This window comes from Schistocerca nitens, chromosome 2 (genome assembly GCF_023898315.1).
Source record: "Schistocerca nitens isolate TAMUIC-IGC-003100 chromosome 2, iqSchNite1.1, whole genome shotgun sequence".
NCBI classification, from domain to species: Eukaryota; Metazoa; Arthropoda; class Insecta; order Orthoptera; family Acrididae; genus Schistocerca; species Schistocerca nitens.
In genome coordinates this window covers 984,594,553-984,616,831 of record NC_064615.1, presented here as the reverse complement: position 1 = coordinate 984,616,831, position 22,279 = coordinate 984,594,553, and the positions used below count along the sequence as shown (strand labels likewise).

General features: G+C 43.9%; 1 pseudogene; it reads left to right on the top strand.

Moving 5' to 3' along the window:
- Positions 1 to 665: 665 nt before the first annotated feature.
- LOC126238549 (5S ribosomal RNA) lies at positions 666 to 783 on the top strand (annotated as a pseudogene).
- The last annotated feature ends 21,496 nt before the right edge of the window (positions 784 to 22,279 follow it).

Here is a 22,279-nt window from a genome sequence, read left to right as displayed (position 1 = left end):
ACTTTCAGTTTACATGTAATGTATCACAGTTGCATGCTGTCTGTTCTTTCGGATATGTCTGAAGGAACAGACACCTCACATTCGTACAGTTACTGCTATTAATCAGCTAATCATTGACTAACGCAGACAACACAACACGCCGTCAAGCAATTACAGTGTCACAGTTTCTGGTTCGCTGAAGGTGGCAGCAATCTGGAACATCGAACAGTCGACACGATGTGTTCCGAATGGTGCCCGACTTCAGACGATTAGCCCCCGTTCGCGCCCTTGATGTAGCTATTCTATTGGGGGCTCATGACATTTTAATTTATGTAGTTCACCAGTTTATAATAAAACACGTTCATATCCGATCCGAGATACCTCACCAAGACGAGTTCTTGACCAAAAAAGTTTGACGACAAAAAAAAAAATGGTTCAAATGGCTCTGAGCACTATGGGACTCAACTGCTGAGGTCATTAGTCCCCTAGAACTTAGAACTAGTTAAACCTAACCAACCTAAGGACATCACAAACATCCATGCCCGAGGCAGGATTCGAACCTGCGACCGTAGCGGTCCTGCGGCTCCAGACTGCAGCGCCTTTAACCGCACGGCCACTTCGGCCGGCGTTTGACGACAACTTCCGTAGATTCAAAATGAATTTTTCTTTACTCTGAATGCTTCATAGACAACGGCCTTGTCGCAGTGGATGCACCGGTTCCCGTCAGATCACCGAAGTTAAGCGCTGTCGGGCGTGGCCGGCACTTGGATGGGTGACCGTCCGGGCCGCCATGCGCTGTTGCCATTTTTCGGGGTTCACTCAGCCTCGTGATGCCAACTGAGGAGCTACTCGACCGAATAGTAGCGGCTCTGGTCAAAGAAAGCCGTCATAACGACCGGGAGAGCGGTGTGCTGACCACACGCCCCTCCTATCCGCATCCTCAACTGAGGATGACACGGCGGTCGGATGGTCCCGATGGGCCACTTGTGGCTTGAAGACGGAGTGCTAAATACTTCATCGCCTACGTCCACGTAAGGCAGTGTCATGTGGTAGTTTTCCTTTGAAGGTTTTTGTTTCGGTATCTCCTATAACTTCCCAGTGAGTTTTTCATCTAGAACGGAATCTCCCAAAATTCCTGAATCGCTGTCTTTTTCCATAAGCGCAAATGTCTACCCATCTAAAGCTGTAGTCAGAGTCACGTAGATCCAACAGCACTAAGAAAACCATGTTTGTAAGTAAAGTACAGAAAAAATTTTCTGGACTTTGTATTATTGCATACCATCTAGAGCTCCGATGCAATGACGAGGGAACACTGCGTACTGTTCAACCCCTTGAGATATTTCAGTACATTTTTCTTCATCTGGTGTTAGCATCACAATCACTTTTAATTCAATCCAGGAGCCTCTGAATACTTGACGAATTAGTTAGTTAGGTACGTACCTGTTCCATAGATCATATAAACGATTCTTTTATCGAAATGATGTGGAATGATTCAGTTTGCAGAATGTGTATACATGATTAGCATTAACAGTAATGAACACACTATTAGCTTTAGTCCTACTCATGCAGTTACACTTACAATTTCATTTTTTATTTTATTTTACTGACGGCCGATGTGGCCGAGCGGTTCTAGGCGCTTGAGCCCGGAACCGCGCTGCTGCTACGGTCGCAGGTTCGAATCCTGCCTCGGACATGGATGTGTGTGATGGCCTTAGGTTAGTTAGGTTTAAGTAGTACTAAGTTCTAGTGGACTGATGACCTCAGATGTTAAGACACGTAGTGCATAGAGAAATTTGAACCATTTTATTTTACTAGCTACCAGTTTTAAGTAAAACGTCATCAGTGGAATAGAAGAAGCTTTCCATGAGGATTGACTTTAAATTAGAACTAAAACTTGCTTCGCTACTTCTTAGACAGTTGATGTTATTGGGCCAATGATGAAAAACTGATTTTGCTGCTTATTGCTTTCTGAGCGACTGGCAGCTTTAACAATTGGTAACAAAATGGCTCTGAGCACTATGGGACTCAACATCTTAGGTCATCAGTCCCCTAGAACTTAGAACTACTTCGCAAATTATTCTTACTGCTCACTTTCACGCAATTAATACTTCCTTTCTAAATGTGAGTTACTCCAGAATATTACTCCGTACGACATTATTGAGTGGAAATATTCAAAATGTGCCACGAGACTGATTAATTTGTTTCCAAGATTGGAAATTATCCAAAGAACAAAAGTAGCTGAACTTAACTGTTTGAGAAGCTCAGTAATATGACCCTTCCAGTTCAAGTTTTCATCAATACCAACACCCAAAAATTTGGAGCATTCTACCCCATTCTGGTCACGTGCTACATCAATTGTTGGTATTAATCTCTTTGCTGTACAGAACTGAAAGTAAAGTTTTTTTTAATAGTTAGGGAGAGTCCATTTACAGAGAACCACACAATAATTCCTTGGAAAATATAATTTACCAACTTTTCTGTTGCTCTCTAATAGGATTTATTACAACACCAGTATCGACTGCAAAAAGTACCAATTTCGCTTGTTAAATGTTAAGTGGAAGGTCATTTATATATACACGATGGAGAAAAATTATGGCACGAAATTTTAATCCTGTATAGCTGGTATCAGTAGGAACCAAAATTACTAATGTTGTGTAGGTCAAACGCTTGATTTTTAAATTACGGCAACTTGGCGCCACGGGCTCAGATTGGTAGCGGGATTACCCTGTTTGCCAGTTGCCAGATGCTCTGGACAACGCATGACCGCGAATGCTTTTCCTGACGGAGATCGCGATGTATACAAGGCGACCCGCTCGGTAGGTGGTAGCGCGCCAGCCTTCCACTCTGGAGGCCAGGGAGCCAATCCGCCGGAGTCCCGACACATCCATTGTAGTTTAATGATAAGACGTACCGGGAACAAACGCATCAACAGCAGTTAGTTCGCGTACAGAAAGTCGTTTACAATTTGTGTCTGCACTGAGCCACCCGGAGTGGCCGCGGGGATTGAGGCACCATGTCACGGATTGCGCGGCCCCTCCCGCCGGAGCTTCGAGTCCTCCCTCGGGCATGGGTGTGTGTGTCGTTCTTAAGTTACACTACTGGACATTACAATTGCTACACCAAGAAGAAATGCAGATGATAAACGGGTATTCATTGGACAAATATATTATACTGGAACTAACATGTGATTACATTTTCACGCAATTTGGGTGCATAGATCCTGAGAAATCTGTACCCAGAACAACCACCTCTGGCCGTAATAACGGACTTGATAAGCCCGGGCATTGAAACAAACAGAGCTTCGATGGCGTGTACAGGTACAGCTGCCCATGCAGCTTCAACACGATACCACAGTTCATCTAGAGTAGTGACTGGCGTATTGTGACGAGCCAGTTGCTCGGCCACCACTGACTAGGCGTTTTCAGTTGGTGAGAGATCTGGAGAATGTGCTGGCCAGGACAACAGTCGAACATTTTCTGTATCCATAATGGCGCGTACATGACCTGCAACATGCGGTCGTGCATTAACCTGCTGAAATGTAGGGTTTAGCGAGATCGAATGAAGGGTAGAGCCACGGATCGTAACACATCTGAAATGTGACGTAGTATGGCGATGACGAATACACGCTTCCAGTGTGCCAGACACGGATGCGACCATCATTATGCTGTAAACAGAACGCGTATTCATCCGAAAAAATGACGTTTTGCCATTCGTGCACCCAGGTTCGTCGTTGAGTACACCATCGCAGGCGCTCCTGTTCGTGATGGACCGTCAAGGGTAACCGTAGCCATGGTCTCGAAGCTCATAGTCCATCGTGCTGCAAACGTCGTCGAACTGTTCGTGCAGTTGGTTGTTGTCTTGCAAACGTCCCCATCTGTTGACTCAGGGACCGAGACGTGGCTGCACGATCCGTTACAGCCATGCGGATAAGATGCCTGTCATCTCGACTGCTAGTGACACGAGGCCGTTGGGATCCAGCACGGCGTTCGGTATGAGCCTCCTCAACCCACCTATTCCATATTCTGCTGATAGTCATTGGATCTCGACCAACGCGAGCAGCAATGTCGCGATATGATAAACCGCAAGTGGAATACGTGATGGTACGCATTTCTCCTCCTTACACGAGGCATCATAACAACGTTTCACCAGGCAACGCCGGCGAAAAGCTGTTTGTGTATGAGAAATCGGTTGGAAACTTTCCTCCTGTCAGCACGTTGTAGGTGTGCGAATGCTCTGTAAAGCTAATTATTTGCATGTCATAGCATCTTCTTCCCGTTGGTTAAATTTCGTGTCTGTAGCACGTTATCTTCGTGCTGTAGCAATTTTAATGGCCAGTAGTGTATTTTAAGCAGTGTGTAAGTCTAGTGACCGATGACCTCAGTAGTTTCTTCCCTTAGGAATTCACACACATTTGAAAATTTATTGGCCCTAAGAAGGGCCTTTTTTGTAGCTAGGACATTATTCATTTAACGCAGGTCTTCGAACTGGCGACCATCTGACGCGACACAAACTTGGTAACGTGGAACGGTGTTTTGTGGAACTCATTCAAGGATTCCTGGCATTGCACTGATATTATTGGTGGCATGTTGAATGCGATCTATTAATTCGTCTTCGTTTCTAGGTGGTTCGCGTCCAGGTGGGTGAACTAGAACGTTGAAGAATTCCCACAGGAAAAAGTGCGGTGGCGTGAGGTCTGGTGATGGTGGGGGCCATGTTCTATGAGCATCTCTGCCAGTTACCAGGCCATTGAATTGTTCATTTAAATATCCGCTGACAGCTCGACTGTTGTGTGCGGGCGGCTCATTGTGCTGCAACCACATTCATAGCCGTATCTTCAGGGAAACACCTTGCAGCAGGCCGGGTAGAGTTTCTTGCAAAAAATAATGTTGAGCGAAAATCGTTCCTGGTGTCCGTCGACGTACGTGACGTGAGGATTTCCCTGGCCCAGTAATGAACGTTTCGAGTGTTGTAAAGGCCATCCCGATGGAAGGTGCGCTCGACGGTAAACAGCACAATGGTGGGGAAGTCGGGATCTCTTGCAACACGTCGCTGAAACCACCGGCAAAACTCCAGCAGGATTTAGGTCTTGGACGGGGTGGAAACTAAATGCATGCTGTCCGTCATCCCTCAAAACCTCCCAGAATAGTTGATGAATGACCCCATGTTGTCTCCTAACACTCGAATACTTGTGGTAGGTGCTTCCTCGAAGCGCTCGAGAACAATCTCTACAAATGCAGCATCGCGTTGTGTTCGAGGTCATCCAGCATCACCATGATATCCCGCTAACGATCATGTTTCGCCAAATCGCTCGCGAGTTCAAAAAATGGCTCTGAACACAATGGGACTTGACATCTGAGGTCATCAGTCTCCTAGAACTTAGAACTACTTAAGCCTAACTGACCTAAGGACATCACACACATCCATGCCCAAGGCAGGATTCGAACCTGCGATCGTAGCGGTCACGCGGTTCCAGACTGTAGAGCCTAGAACCGCTCGGCCACTCTGGCCGGCGCTGGTGAATTTCTGTAAACGTTTTCGTATGTGGGTGGCGTCTTGCTGGGTACCGTTCCTCATACAACCGTCGAGCTTCGTGCCCATTACCGTCGGCTAGTCCATAAACAAAAACCGTATCTCGTTGTTCTTCAAACGAATACTGTGCCGCCATGCTTACTGTATGATTAAATCGCAGCTGACGTGTGTGTGCTCCGAAGCGAAGCTTGCGTGTGAATGCCTCTGATGTGAGGTGGAGACAAACAACAAGACCTATTTGACACTTGTGCGTATCACGTTGGGGCAGTGACGGGGCGAGGGGCGTTTGTATGTGTGAACCGACAACCACATTGCTGCCCGTCAACCGACGAACTGCAACAGGGCAATCCACGGCCAATCGGAGCGCGTGGCGCCAAGTTTGCGTAGTTTAAGAATGGCGCATTAGCAATTTTGATTCCTACTGGCATCAGCTACCCAGAGTTAAAATTTCGTAGCACAATTCTTCTACACCCTGTATAAGGAATAGGAGTGGACCCAAAATTGAACCCTGTGGGACCGCCTTTGTGATTGCCCCCCCCCCCCTTCCAGTAAATAACATTTTCAACCTTTCCGACATTGTCTGGAATATTCAGCACAATCTTCTGCATTTTGTTTGTTAAATGTGATTCAAATCACCTGCGTGTAAAGCCATCGATTCCATAATACTTGAGCTTTCCCAAGAGAGTATCATGATCCACACAGTCAGACGCCTTGGCAACATCACAAAAAATACCAACTGGTGGTCTACTATTATTTAAGGATTTTACTACATGAGGAGTGAATGAGTAAACGGCATTCTTAGTCGAGCAGGTACAGTCGATTTCCAGTTTTATGTGAATATTGTAGCTACGCCACCGAACAACCACTTCCGAAATATCTTAAACCGAAATAGATTGCAAGAAACTTCAGCTACGAACACACTCTACCGCTCGTCATATGAACTTTCTCGAAATTCCATTGCTCGTTAGCGTGCGTCAAGGCGCATAATATCTGAGCTTAGCCTCAGGGTTTCTCCCCTGAACGTGTTGAAGTTTGCAGTTCGTTGCTTACATTTTGGAGTAGTTCGCAATGCCGTGGTGCAGGTGCCGACCTCCAGTGGTGGGAACAAGGACACACAAAGTGTCTGGCTAGGAAACCGTGCTGCAAGCTAATGTGAGGGCGCACAGACGGTGCTGTCGCCAGCTAATGCACGGCTCCGTTAAAACTTGCCGCGGCGCTTACTGCCATCTGCCTGCGCTTGGGGCTGTATTCTGTACTGGGTGCTGTGTAGTGGGTACTGTGTAGCTACCCCGAGTAATCCCGCTAGTGCCACTGCTTGCCACTGCGCGCCTCTGAAGGCGGCGGCGTAGCGGCAAAGGGGTGGACGGAAGACACAGCAACTGCTGTTTTCGCGGAAGCCGGCTTTTCCTACTTCAGAGCGGAGGGCGCCGTGTCGGGGATGGAGAGACTTAAATAAATGCAGATTAAGTTGCTATCTTCTCAGCTAGGGGTCGACAAAAAAATACACAGCCATAAAACAAATTAGCGCACAGGGATAGCCTACGTCAATTTTGATTCGATGACGATATATGTCACCTGTGGGACAGTAGGTGTCCTGATAATGGTTTCGCTCCGTGCGCCATCAGATAGCATAGTGGCATAGCTACCAGAGCGCCATCTGCATCTACACTTTTATACGGATTGCTGACAGCCAGTTTAGTAAACGTTTTTTATAGCTTTCATTGAGCGCCCTGGCGGTTTGACCTATATATACTACTGGCCATTAAAATTGCTACACCAAGCAAAAATGCGGATGATAAACGGGTATTCATTGGACAAATATAATATACTAGAACTGACATGTGATTACATTTTCACGCAATTTGGGTGAATAGATCCTGAGAAATCAGTACCCAGAACAACCACCTCTGGCCTTAATAACGGCCTTGATACGCCTGGGCATTGAGTCAAACAGAGCTTGGATGGCGTGTCCAGAAACAGCAGCCCATGCAGCTTCAACTCGATACCACAGTTCATCAATAGTAGTGATTGGCGTATTGTGAGGAGCCAGTTGCACGGACACCATTGACCAGACGTTTTCAATTGGTGAGATATCTGGAGAATGTGCTGACCAGGGCAGCAGTCGAACATTTTCTGTATCCAGAAAGGCCCGTACAGGACCTCCAACACGCGGTCGTGCGTTCTCCTGCTGAAATGTAGGGTTTCGCAGGGATCGAATGAAGGGTAGAGCACGGCTCGTGACACATCTGAAATGTAACGTCCACTGTTCAAAGTGCCGTCAATGCGAACAAGAGGTGACCGAGACGTGTAACCAATGGCACCCCATACCATCACGCCGGGTGATATGCCAGTATGGCGATGACGAACACACGCTTCCAATGTGCGTTCACCGCGATGTCGCCAAACACGGATGCGACCATCATGATGCTGTAAACAAAACCTGGATTCATCCGAAAAAATGACGTTTTGCCATTCGTGCACCCAGGTTCGTTGTTGAGTACACCATCGCAGGCGCTCCTGTCTGTGATGCAGCGTGAAGAGTAACCGCAACCATGGTCTCCGAGCTGATAGTCCATGCTGCTGCAAACGTCGTCGAACTGTTCGTGCAGATCGTTGTTGTCTTGCAAACGTCCCCATCTGTTGACTCAGGGATCAAGACGTGGCTGCACGATGCGTAACAGCCGTGTGGATAAGATGCCTATCATCTCGACTGCTTGTGATACGAGGCCGTTGGGATCCAGCACGGCGTTCCATATTACCCTGCTGAACCCACTGACTTCATATTCTGCTAACAGTCATTGGATCTTGGCCAACGCGAGCAGCAATGTCGCGATACGATAAACCGCAATCGCGATAGGCTACAATCCGACCTTTATCAAAGTCGGAAAGGTGATGGTACGCAGTTCTTCTTCTTACACGAGGCATCACAACAACGTTTCACCAGGCAACGCCGGTCAACTGCTGTTTGTGTATGAGAAATCGGTTGGAAACTTTCCTCATGTCAGCACGTTGTAAGTGTCGCGACCGGCGCCAACCTTGTGAGAATGCTCTGAAAAGCTAATCATTTGCATATCACAGCATTTTCTCCCCTGTCGGTTAAATTTCGCGTTTGTAGTACGTCATGTTCGTGGTGTAGCAATTTTAATGGCCGGTAGTGTAGTAACAGGGGAAATTATTACAAATCATTTTATAAACAGCTGAAGTAGAACAGGTTGCTATAGGTAGTGTATTACGTATATTTTATTTTTGACCGTATATTCACCATAAAAGTATCAGACCTATTATCTTTATATATTTCCATTTAATAATTTTATATGGTTAACTGTATTCCTATTTTATTGTATCACAGTTGGTTTCTGTAATAGTTACCAAACTTTAAAAGTCTGCTACATGTATTTTACCTAATGTGTTTTTATCAGATTATGGTTCTTACGTGAATGAAGAATACATCTAAGCCCACAGAAGCGACGTCTATGAAGCATGTAGGCAAACGTATTTCTGGTAGCTACTGATCTTCAGTATGTTTTGTACGGTAACACCAGTTGCAAAACGACTGTGTGGGCGATATGGCCTATTTTATACCATATTTTAGTTTTACGTGACGATGCTTTACTGAGTGTATTTTTATGTTTTGACAGTGCCATTACGGCTTTATTACATTAGGACATGGTGAAAAACGGGTACGCTTTACCTTATTTTATCTTTACATTTCCTAGTTTCTATTAGAATATATCGTGATATGAAATGCTGTATTGTTTTGAAAGGTAGACGGCCCACTAGGAGTAATTTTTTTTTTTGTATTGTAGATCTGAAGTTGGTCATTAGTGGCTGAAACCGGTCATCGTCGAAGGACTTTATATTGTGGTCAAAGACTGGAATAAAAAAACATTTAAATTAGAAAAGAGTCCATTGACATTGTTAATTTTATGCACATCGTTTTTCTGTTAGCTGTTGACAGTGGACAAGGTTACATTACATTTATTCGCTAACAAACGTTTTACCCTACAGGATACATTTCCTAGGAAAGGGACAGAAATCCGATTAGCGTTTACAGGTATTCTTGGACTCGGGTGTATTTCTCTGCACCTTATGAATCGACAGTTTCTTTATTCTCCTTTTTTACTGTTATAATTAATTATAAAATTCCCCTCGTTCTCTCTACCTCCCACACTTTTCCATTTCCCTACCTAAAAACTTTCTCAGTCCCTTTGCTATGTAAGATGGCGATTGATAATTGCACTTTATCTGTTTGCTATGTACGTATTTTTCGCGCAGGTACGCCACATAACGATGTTACCTATTTCTTGCAGTGTGACAACTTTGTCAGTTGTGTTTCATCGTACCAGTCACACACGTATCGTTCCACTGCCCTTTAGTTCCATGTCCGTTTTAATGTGAATACTTTTTTGAGTTTAGTCCAGCTACAATTTTAATGTTTTTAGTAGATTTTATTTGGTTTACTGATGGTCTCACATACCATGTGATTTGAAATGAGATTCTTTGTTGTGCAATTTGTCGTCACCAATATCTTATTTTACGTGGAAGAAATTCTTGTTTATTATATTTTAATCCAGTGGTTTTGTACATCTTTTCTACCTTGATTATTCTTTTTAAGTTTAATGCAAAAAATTCCCTCAATAAGTCGAAGTACTTCTCAAAAAGAGGATTTTACGAAGTACAAGGGTTGTTAACAAACTTTTACACCTGCGGCTGATTGGCTGATTTTCGCAAATCATACACTTGTATTCAGCGCTACTCAGCAGCAGATATGTTCAAAATTCCAGTGTATCTCAAGGAAAGACCGTTATGGTAAATATTAGAAAACCTCGAGCTCAGGTGTGGGCTAGCCAGCAACTGTTCTTCCTGTGAACCATTCGTGACTAGAACAGGGAGAGAGGGAAATGATAGTGGTGTACAAAGTACTCTATGCCACACACCACACAAGGAAGCAAGTTAATATTGCATTGTCATCTCGTTCTAGGCTGTCTGAAAGTTTCAACTACGTAGCTCATCGGTAAGTTAGCTTAACATCAACAAATTTGTACCGAGCAAAAGGACAGACAAGAACGCAACCCAAAAGAACGCGTAAACAGTGTCTGTGCCCCCATTCAATATAGCACTTTTGAAGTTGATCAATGATGTATTTTAAAGTTTATATGCCAACTAGCTCTGCAGATGATGAAGAAATTGATGAAATGTATGATGAGATAAAAGAAATTATTCAGGTAGTGAAGGGAGACGAAAATTTAATAGTCATGGGTGACTGGAATGCGAAAGTAGGAAAAGGGACAGAAGGAAACATAGTAGGTGAATATGGATTGGGGGAAAGAAATGAAAGAGGAAGTCGTCTGGTAGAATTTTGCACAGAGCATAACTTAATCATAGCTCACACTTGGTTCAAGAATCATAAAAGAAGGTTGTACACATGGAAGAACCCTGGAGATACTAAAAGGGTTCAGATAGATTATATAAGGGTAAGGCAGAGATTTAGGAACCAGGTATTAAATTGTAAGACATTTCCAGGAGCAGATGTGGACTCTGACCACAATCTATTGGTTATGAACTGTAGATTAAAACTGAAGAAACTGCAAAAAGCTGGGAATTTAAGGAGATGGGACCTGGATAAACTGACTAAACCAGAGGTTGTACAGAGTTTCAGGGGGAGCATAAGGAAACAATTGTCACAAATGGGGGAAAGAAATACAGTAGAAGAAGAATGGGTAGCTCTGAGGGATGAAGTAGTGAAGGCAGCAGAGGATCATGAAGGTAAAAAGACGAGGGCTAGTAGAAATTGTTGGGTAACAGAAGAAATATTGAATTTAATTGATGAAAGGAGAAAATATAAAAATGCAGTAAATGAAGCAGTCAAAAAGGAATACAAACGTCCCAAAAATGAGATCGACAGGAAGTGCAAAATGGCTAAGCAGGGATGGCTAGAGGACAAACGTAAGGAAGTAGAGGCTTATCTCACTAGGGGTAAGATAGATACTGCCTATAGGAAAATTAAAGAGACCTTTGGAGAAAAGAGACCCACTTGTATGAATATCAAGAGCTCAGATGGAAACCCAGTTCTAAGCAAAGAAGAGAAAGCAGAAAGGTGGAAGGAGTATATAGAGGGTCTATACAAGGGCGACGTACTTGAGAACAATATTCTGGAAATGGAAGAGAATGTAGATGAAGACGAAAAAGGAGATATAATACTGCGTGAAGAGTTTGACATAGCACTGAAAGACCTGAGTCGAAACAAGGCCCCGGGAGTAGACAACATTCCATTGGAACTACTGACGGCCTGGGGAGAGCCAGTCCTGACAAAACTCTACCATTTGGTGAGCAAGATGTATGAGACAGGAGAAATACCCTCAGACTTCAAGAAGAGTATAATAATTCCAATCCCAAAGAAAGCAGGTGTTGGCAGATGTGAAAATTACCGAACAATCAGTTTGATAAGCCACAGCTGCAAAATACTAATGCGAATTCTTTACAGACGAATGGAAAAACTAGTAGAAGCCAACCTTGGGGAAGATCAAATGGTTCAAATGGCTCTGAGCACTATGGGACTCAACAACTATGGTCATAAGTCCCCTAGAACTTAGAACTACTTAAACCTAACTAACCTAAGGACATCACACAACACCCAGTCATCACGAGGCAGAGAAAATCCCTGACCCTGCCGGGAATCGAACCCGGGATGGGGAAGATCAGTTTGGATTCCGTAGAAATATTGGAACACGTGAAGCAATACTGACCCTACGACTTCTCTTAGAAGAAAGATTAAGGAAAGGCAAACCTACGTTTCTAGCATTTGTAGACTTAGAGAAAGCTTTTGACAATGTTAACTGGATTACTCTCTTTCAAATTCTGAAGGTGGCAGGGGTAAAATACAGGGAGCGAAAGGCTATTTACAATTTGTACAGAAAGCAGATGGCAGTTATAAGAGTCGAGGGACATGAAAGGGAAGCAGCGGTTGGGAAGGGAGCGAGACAGGGTTGTAGCATATCCCCGATGTTATTCAATCTGTATATTGAGCAAGCAGTAAAGGAAACAAAAGAAAAATTCGGAGTAGGTATTAAAATCCATGGAGAAGAAATAAAAACTTTGAGGTTGGCCGATGACATTGTAATTCTGTCAGAGACAGCAAAGGACTTGGAAGAGCAGTTGAATGGAATGGACAGTCTCTTGAAAGGAGGATATAAGATAAACATCAACAAAAGCAAGACGAGGATAATGGAATGTAGTCGAATTGAGTCTGGTGATGCTGAGGGAGTTAGATTAGGAAATGAGACACTTAAAGTAGTAACGGAGTTTTGCTGTTTGGGGAGGAAAATAAATGATGATGGTCGAAGTAGAGAGGATATAAAAGGCAGACTGGCAATGGCAAGAAAAGCGTTTCTGAAGAAGAGAAATTTGTTAACATCGAGTATAGATTTAAGTGTCAGGAAGTCGTTTCTGAAAGTATTTGTATGGAGTGTAGCCATGTATGGAAGTGAAACATGGACGACAAATAGTTTAGACAAGAAGAGAATAGAAGCTTTCGAAATGTGATGCTACAGAAGAATGTTGAAGATTAGATGGGTAGATCACATAACTAATGAGGAGGTATTGAATAGAATTGGGGAGAAGAGGAGTTTGTGGCACAACTTGACAAGAAGAAAGGACCGGTTGGTAGGACATGTTCTGAGGCATCAAGGGATCACAAATTTAGCATTGGAGGGCAGTGTGGATGGTAAAAATGATGGAGGCAGACCAAGAGATGAATACACTAAGCAGATTCAGAAGGACGTAGGTTGCAGTAAGTACTGGGAGATGAAGAAGCTTGCACAGGATAGAGTAGCATGGAGAGCTACATCAAACAAGTCTCAGGACTGAAGACCACAACAACAATAACAACAACACGGTTAATTTTACGGCTGCGGGCGATTCAGGTTTCTGGTCCTGAAGTTAATTTGTGCTGTTAGGTTTTGTAACTATGCATAATGTTCCTACATAATATTCCTACATAAAACACATATTCAGATTTTTGCATTTATTTTGTGAACAATTGATAGAGCTTTGTCATGACATTGTTGCCAAACTAGATTAGGTTGGAATTCACAAAAATTAAAAGCATCGCAGGTCTGTGTGGCGTAGTACAATGTCAACCGACTCTCAACTAACATCTCAACTGAGTCTTGGCATCTAACAAATGGTTTTTGGAACATTCTTCTTTGTCTTGATAGAAAAATGTATACAATAATACAATTAGGCTTCGCGAAGACTAACTCTATTTTCATTTATACTAGAATTAACTTCCTTGGGTTCTTCTGTCATATAGTAAATCTCTTCGAATCTTTGTTTTGTAAATAAAACTGCCTTTTCCCGCTGCTGGTTACATTATTTATCCCATACGCGTTTCGCCTTCTATTGTTCTAAGGCATCATCAGTGGGATGTATAACGATACAGTTTTGTTAGTTATAGATTATCTAACAGTTCACTTCGCGATTTTTTGTGAAAAAGTAATTACTTACGATTTGCTGATCTGCGTTTCCTCACATCTGGTCTGGAGGTGGCACTACCACTTTTATCACTGCCATATAATCACATCTTTGTGTTCTCGCTTTCCACACACTGTTCACCATGTTTCTCACTCATTTTGTGGTGGACTATTGTTCTTTTGTCACTCGATACAACTATTTCATCGTACACTGCTTTTCACAGCGTAAATATTGCGACTCCATTACTAGATAAGATGACATGAAAATAATTAGAATCAATTCTGTTTACAGCATCATGATGGTCACATCCGTGTTTGGCGATATCGAAGTGAACCCACATTGGAAGCGTGTATTTGTCATCGCCATACTGGCGTATCACCCGGCGTGATGGTATGGGGTGCCATTGGTTACATGTCTCGGTCACCCCTTGCTCGCATTGACGGCACTTTGAACAGTGGACATTACATTTCAGATGTGTTACGACCCGTGGATCTACCCTTCATTCGATTCTTGCTGAACCCTACATTTCAACAGGATAATGCACGACTGTACGGGCCTTTCTGGATACAGAAAATATTCGACTGCTGCACTGGCCAGCAAATTCTCCAGATCTCTCACCAACTGAAAACGTCTGGTCCATGGTGGCCGAGCAACTGGCTCGTCACAATACACCAGTCACTACTCTTGATGAAATGTGGTATCGTGTTGAAGATGGATGGGCAGCTGTACCTGTACGCGCCATCCAAGCTCTATTTGACTCAATGCCCAGGCGTATCAAGGCCGTTATTACGGCCAGAAGTGGTTGTTCTGGGCACTGATTTCTCAGGATGTATGCATCTAAATTGCGTGAAAATGTAATCACATGCCAGTTCTAATATAATATATTTGTCCAATGAATACCCGTTTCTGATCTGCATTTCTTCTTCGTGTAACAATTTTAAGGGCCAGTAGTGTACAAACACTGTTAATTTTTACACTAATTTCGATTATAAGACTGAACTGAATTTTGGAAAAAAAATTTCGAGGAAAAAAAGTGCGCCGTACAGTCTGTACGAACACATTGTTGGGGCCGCATGCGGACTGCGGCCCGCACTCCGGAGAGCTCTTGTTTATATAGATTAATGACAGCAGAGGGACAGCAACACTTCTTTTGGGAACTTGCGTTTCATCAGATGTGCTTTCTGCCACACCCCCTAAGTTGCCTGGCGGAGTGTAGGTGTAGTTATGAGTTCGGAGTTTTGGTAGTCGCAACAAAATTTTCCCGCAGGCGGTCGCCGGCTGCTACCCAAACACGTTCTGTGGAGGCGCCGCCTGTGTGAGGAAGCCAAAGCCGCGTTTTAATTTGTCCGTAGGAGCCGGGCTGGGTGGTATTAGCCGTGTGGGACGCACCGCGGTGCAGCTGCAGCGCACTCCATTAACGAGATTGGGCCGAGCGCGGCCGGCTCCCCGGGCGGCTGCTGTGTCTACCCCTCCGCTCTGAGGCTCCCAGGAAGCCAGCCAGTCAAGGGATGAAGGGACTCACGTAAGAGCCTAGATGATTCCGGTAGACGTGTGGCAACTGCCTCGAGCCGACCCAAGTGATGGGTTTACAGCGCTTTACGGATGGCGCCAGATGTTCTCATGTGACCGAAAATATTGGGCATTCGACTGACCTCGGTATCGTAATGGGTAAGATATGTGAGAGATCGGTTGTTCGAAACACTGTGCAGTCACCTGGATTTAGCTTTTTCTTGACTTCTGTAAATACGAACATAGCACTGAGGGTTTTGTAGGATCACTGCCGGCCGCGGTGGCCGCGCGGTTCTAGGCGCTTCAGTCCGGAACCGCGCGACTGCTACGGTCGCATGTTCGAATCCTGCCTCGGGCTTGGATGTGTGTGATGCCCTTAGGTTAGTTAGGTTTAAGTAGTTCTAACAAGGGGACCTCCCCATCGCACCCCCCTCAGATTTAGTTATAAGTTGGCACAGTGGATAGGCCTTGAAAAACTGAACACAGATCAATAGAGAAAACAGGAAGAAGTTGTGTGGAACTATGAAAAAATAAGCAAAATATACAAACCGAGTAGTCCATGTGCAAGATAAGCAACATCAAGGATAGACTGAACTCAGGAGCGCCGTGGTCCCGTGGTTAGCGTGGGCAGCTGTGGAACGAGAGGTCCTAGGTTCGAGTCCCCCTTCGAGCGAAAAGTTTAATTTTTTATTTTCAGACATTTATCAAAGTTCAGGCACTCACACATAATCAACTTCGCTCTCCAAAATTCCAGGACATGTTCAGATTTCTTTGGACATAGGCAGGAGTTAACGGTCTACACACGGAAAAATTTGAAACATATGTTTTGACAGAGCACAGGGGAAAGTGAGCGACTGCGAAACTGTTGGATTCATTTGTTGCAGTTTATGTGACAAACTGTTATGTTTTCATCACCTTTTTGGGAGTAATTATGACATCCATAAGAAAACCTAAATCGGGCAAGGTAGAAGAATCTTTTTACCCATTCGCCAAGTGTACAAGTTAGGTGGGTGGACAACATATTCCTGTCATGTAACGCACATGCCGTCACCAGTGTCGTATAGAATATATCAGACGTGTTTTCCTGTGGAGGAATCGGTTGACCTATGACCTTGCGATCAAATGTTTCCGGTTCCCATTGGAGAGGCACGTCCTTTCGTCTACTAATCGCACGGTTTTGCGGTGCGGTCGCAAAACACAGACACTAAACTTATTACAGTGAACAGAGACGTCAATGAACGAATGGACAGATCATAACTTTGCCAAAATAAAGAAAAACTTTTTGCTGGAGGGGAGACTTGAACCAACGACCTCTCGTTCCGCAGTTGGTCACGATAACCACGGGACCACGGCGCTCCTGAGCTGAGATTATCCTTGATGTTGATTATCTTCGCATGGACTACTCAGTTTGTATATTTTGCTTATTTTTTCATAGTTCCACACAACTTCTTCCTGTTTTCTCGATTGATCTGTGTTCAGTTTTGCAAGGCCTATCCACTGTGCCAACCTGTAACTAAATCTGAGGGGGGTGCGATGGGGAGGTTCCCTTGTAAGTTCTAGGGGACTGATGACCTCCGATGTTAAGTCCTATAGTGCTCAGAGACATTTGAACCATTTTTGCAAGATCACGCGACAAAAATGTAGTCACCCCGAGAGAAATCATTACACGCATTATTTAATATTTCGTAATTCAATCTTGGGCTTGATAACCGCCTAGATTCGTTAGGAAATGACTCTAGGAAGTTCTGCAAGTGCGTCGCTTCCAGGTTAAGCCACTCGCTGAGGATATGATTGCGCAGTTCCACTATATTTCTGAGATACTGATGTCGGCGTTTTACCCGCTGTTTGTAATGTACCGCTTATTTGCAGATAATAGCGCATTTTACTTTATTTCCAGTTTTTGCTATTCCGCACACGTCAAGTGAATGTATCAGGTCTGCAGTACGTAAGCGCTAAGGAGCGAACTGTATGTTCCCACGCTGGCTAGCGGACGCGGTTGGCCATCTGGCGCTTGAATAAACAGTGGGATGAGGTACCGATGCAGTAATCGCTAGTGACGGCTGCAACGCGAATCAAGAAATTGTTATTAATAAATATTTGCTAACAAAAGTTGCCCTTTTCACTCATAAAGAAGCCTACAAAATGGTTCAAATGGCTCTGAGCACACAGAACGCATTTTCTTTGATTTAACAAAAGTATTTGATTGTGTGAACCTTGCAGCATTAGACAAAGAGGTGAACAGTGCTTCACTTCATATCTGGAAAGTAGAAGGCAGAAGTCTGACGTCCAAATGGTTCAAATAGCTTTAAGTAATATGGGACCTAACATCTGAGGTCATCAGTCCCCTATAACTTAGAACTACTTAAACCTAACTAACCTAAGGACATCACACACACCCACGCCCGAAGCAGTATTTGAACCTGCGACCGTAGCGGTAGCGTAGTTCCAGACTGTAGCGCCTAGAACCGCTCGACCACCCCGGCCGGCGAAGTCTACAGGTTATAAATACCATCTTTCAGTAATTTTACAATGCCTGGAAAAGTTGATATTAGTAAATAAATGAACAACTTTGGCATAACTTACAACCTACGGTTTTCTACGAATTACACCGATTCTACATTCAAGTTACAGAATGGGCGCCGTAGTCGGCAGTTGTCGTTAGGATGACTTTCGATCTAGGCATGTGGCATACCATGATCTCACACCGTTAATAGTTAGCTTAAAACTAGTGTGAACAATTTCATTTTACGATGTTTTTAAATAAACGCGCCATAATGGGAAATTAGGTGTTGACAGATGTGAAAATTACCAAACTATCAGTTTAATAAGTCACGGTTGCAAAATACTAACGCGAATTCCTTACAGACGAATGGAAAAATGGTAGGAGCCGACCTCCGGGGAAGATCAGTTTGGATTCCGTAGACATGTTGGAACACGTGAGGCAATACTGACCCTACGACTTATCTTAGAAGAAAGATTAAGGAAAGACAAACCTACGTTTCTAGCATTTGTAGACTTAGAGAAAGCTTTTGACAATGTTAACTGGAATACTCTCTTTCAAGTTCTGAAGTTGGCAGGGATAAAATACAGGGAGCGAAAGGCTATTTACAATTTGTACAGAAACCAGATGGCAGTTATAGGAGTCGAGGGACATTAAAGGGAAGCGGTGGTTGGGAAGGGAATGAGACAGGGTTGTAGCCTATCCCCGATGTTATTCAATCTGTGTATTGAGCAAGCAGCAAAGGAAACAAAAGAAAAATTCTGAGTAGGTATTATAGTTCATGGAGAAGAAATAAAAACTTTGAGGTTCGTCGATGACATTGTAATTCTGTTAGAGACGGCAATGGACTTGGGAGAGCAGTTGAACGGAATGGACAGTGTCTTGAAAGGAGGATATAAGATGAACATCAACACAAGCAAAACGAGTATAATGGAATGTAGTCAAATTAAATCGGGTGATGCTGAGGGAATTAGATTAGGAAATGAGACACTTAAGGTAGTAAAGGAGTTTTGCTATTTGGGGAGCAAAATAACTTATGATGGTCGAAGTAGAGAGGATATAAAATGTAGATTGACAATGGCAAGCAAAGCGCTTCTGAAGAAGAGAAATTTGTTAACATCGAGTATTGATTAAGTGTCAGGAAGTCGTTTCTGAAAGTATTTGTATGGAGTGTAGCCGTGTATGGAAGTGAAACATGGACGATAAATAGTTTAGACAAGAAGAGAATAGAAGCTTTCGAAATGTGATGCTACAGAAGAATACTGAAGATTAGATGGGTAGATCACATAACTAATGAGGAGGTATTGAATACAATTGGGGAGAAGAGGAATTTGTGTTACATCTTGACTAGGAGAAGGGATCGGTTGGTAGGGCATGTTCTATGGCATCAAGGGATCACCAATTTAGTATTGGAGGGCAGCGTGGAGGGTAAAAATCGTAGAAGGAGACCAAGAGATGAATACACTAAGCAGCTTCAGAAGGCTGTCGGCTGCAGTAGGTACTGGGAGATGAAGAAGCTTGCACGGGATAGAGTAGCATGGAGAGCTGCACCAAACCAGTCTCAGGACTGAAGATCACAACAACAATGGCATCCCATGTACAAATTATTTGGACAAAAATTTCTTTCCGCAGCATTACGTAAAACATAGACAGTAGCATTGCACTTTCAGAATACAACGGTCTTGCTACGGTTTTGCAAGGGGAAATAAAACTACGAGAGCTTCTCCATATGGTAAGAAGAAGTCCTACGCGGTGGCTCACTAAGCCAGTTCAAGGACGGACTGCCTTAACTATCGCAAAACTCGGATGGGAATACGTGGCCAGTTATCCTGTACGACCCTTATATCATCATGGACTTGCCTCCTAAACTGAGACATTTCTGGAGGTTTAGTAAGAGCGGGGGCTTCTTTCGTGTGCCACCACATCCCAGAGATTTTCTATGGGGTTCAAGTCAGGCAATAATGCAGGCCAATCTATGTGTAATAGGGTCGGGGAGTATTCAGACAAACCGTCACATGTGCTTCTAGCCCGATGAACTTCGTTGTTGTGGCCTTCATGTGCCTGTGTGAGCAACGGCCTTTTGCTAGGTGAGAGACTCCAAACGTTCATTGCACGCAGTTCCCTCGCAATGTTCTCTAGCTACCAGTTTTGGGTGGACCTTCATCCGCTGCCTGCAGCAATTCTTGTCGGGTTTGGAAGCAATTTTGATTCACAAGCCGTGAAACGCGTCTGCGGTCCCTATCAATCAGGATCTTTTTCCGATCAAATTTCTGACGTCGCGTTTTGTGACCACGTGGGTTACACCACTGCTTGTAAACGCGTTGAACACTCCGCCGTGAAAGACTCACAAGTCCATCAACTACACACACGGTTTCATCATGGGCACGGGCACACACGACTGCTCCTTTTCTCCACTCTGTCACGTCGTTACGTTTACCCATGTTTACGTACAATGAGTGTCCGTTTGAAACATAAATGTCTGGAAAATCGCTACTGCTTTATGCTCAGGTAGAGGCAGTGCGTGCGCGCTTGAGCACGTAACTGATCGCTGTGCCATCTGTAAGGGCTTAACGGTTCAGCTGTGCGGGCGCACTGGGGTGACAATTTTTTCTTGTCCAGGTGACCTTCTCAGTATGTAGTACGATTTGCGGTGAGAACGTGGACACACATACTCTGCCTCACAACGACCTTTGCTAGGCGTCGTCAAGGAAGTGTTGTGGTGAGATTATCTTTCAGCTCCATGTGTGTGGCAACACTGCGCGCGTGGTGCTCGGAATATATCCAGCTGACCTTGAAATCCTTCAGGCAGCTGCAACATTCTGGCCGAAGCTGGGCAGAGTAGAGAAAGTAACGGAAACTGCGAGGAAAGATTTAAGAGACAAGAATATTTCTCGTATTCCATGACACACAAATTCGTGTATTCATTTAAAGTCGCACTATAAAAAGTGTGACCATATTATGAATTTTCAGTTACTTTCATTCCAAATTTTCGAAAATGTAACTACACAGTGCTGAGCTTTCTTCTCATGTAACTTACAATTAACGCAGTTAAGTATTATATTAAACAGGTTCCATTTTGTCCGAAAAAGCTGAAATAATTTTTAAATTTGCGAATTAATATAAAATTTAACACGAATTTATGTTTTCATTCTTAACACTCAAGTTCAATAGACAGAATATTTTATGGAAGCTAGTGGAGTACCATAGGTCTTGTCCTTTCTGCTATAAGTATATGCTTTTAAAAAACTGAAGAATTACAAATGCTAGCGAACTGCTTCACATTTTGACGTATACCACTGGAACAAGATTTAGATTGTTTTTCTTTTGCAGAGGGGGTGTACTTACTTTGAAAGAAAAAAGCCAGTTCAATGATCAGTAGAGCTGGGTTTATTTTTAGGGTCTTACAAATTGCTCAGAGAAAGGCAGCTACGATCTGAAAATTTTGTTTGGTAGGGGGAGAGGAGGGGGGGGGGAATGGGTGCGAGGGCGCCAAATGATACGTCGCTTGCGCAGAAAAATGTTCCCGAAACAGCCCTGCCTACAAACCGATACTATGAGGGTGAGTCAAATGAAAACCTTAAATTTGTAATAACAACCCGAAATTTCGCGCCGTTATCCTGTAAAGTTGGTAAGCGTGCTACAAACAACGTGCAGAATGGCCTGTAGGTGGCAGCATAGTGCAGATGCACACATACCGTCGCAGTATCATTATAAAGATGGCCGCCCCACTTGTGACTTGCACCATGGAAGAACAGCGTTCTGTTATTCGGTTTTTGCGTAGTGAAGGTGTGAAACCTAGCGGAATTCATCGACGAATGAAGGTTCAGTACGGTGATGCATGTTTGTCACAGCAGCAAGTCTACGAATAGAGTAGGAAGTTCGCAAATGGTGTGACTTCAGTGGAAGATGCTCCTCGTCCATGTCAGGCACAACGTGTTGTGACTCCACAGAACATTGCAGCAGTTGCAGCCTTAGTGAAGGAAAACCGCCGAGTGACACTGAATGACATTGAAACATGTTTACAGATTAGTCATGTGTCAGCACACCACATTGTGCATGGTGTGCTCCAGTTTCACAAAGTGTCTGCAAGATGGGTGCCACGGCAGCTAACTCCTGAAATGAGAGAACGACGTGTTGATGGTTGTGAAGAACTTCTTCGGCGCTTTGAACGAGAAGGTGATGGCTTCCTTGCAAGAATCGTTACTGGTGACGAAACCTGGGTTCACTTACACCAACCGGAAATGAAGAAAGCGAGCAAGGAATGGCGCCATTCCTCACTACCAAAACCAG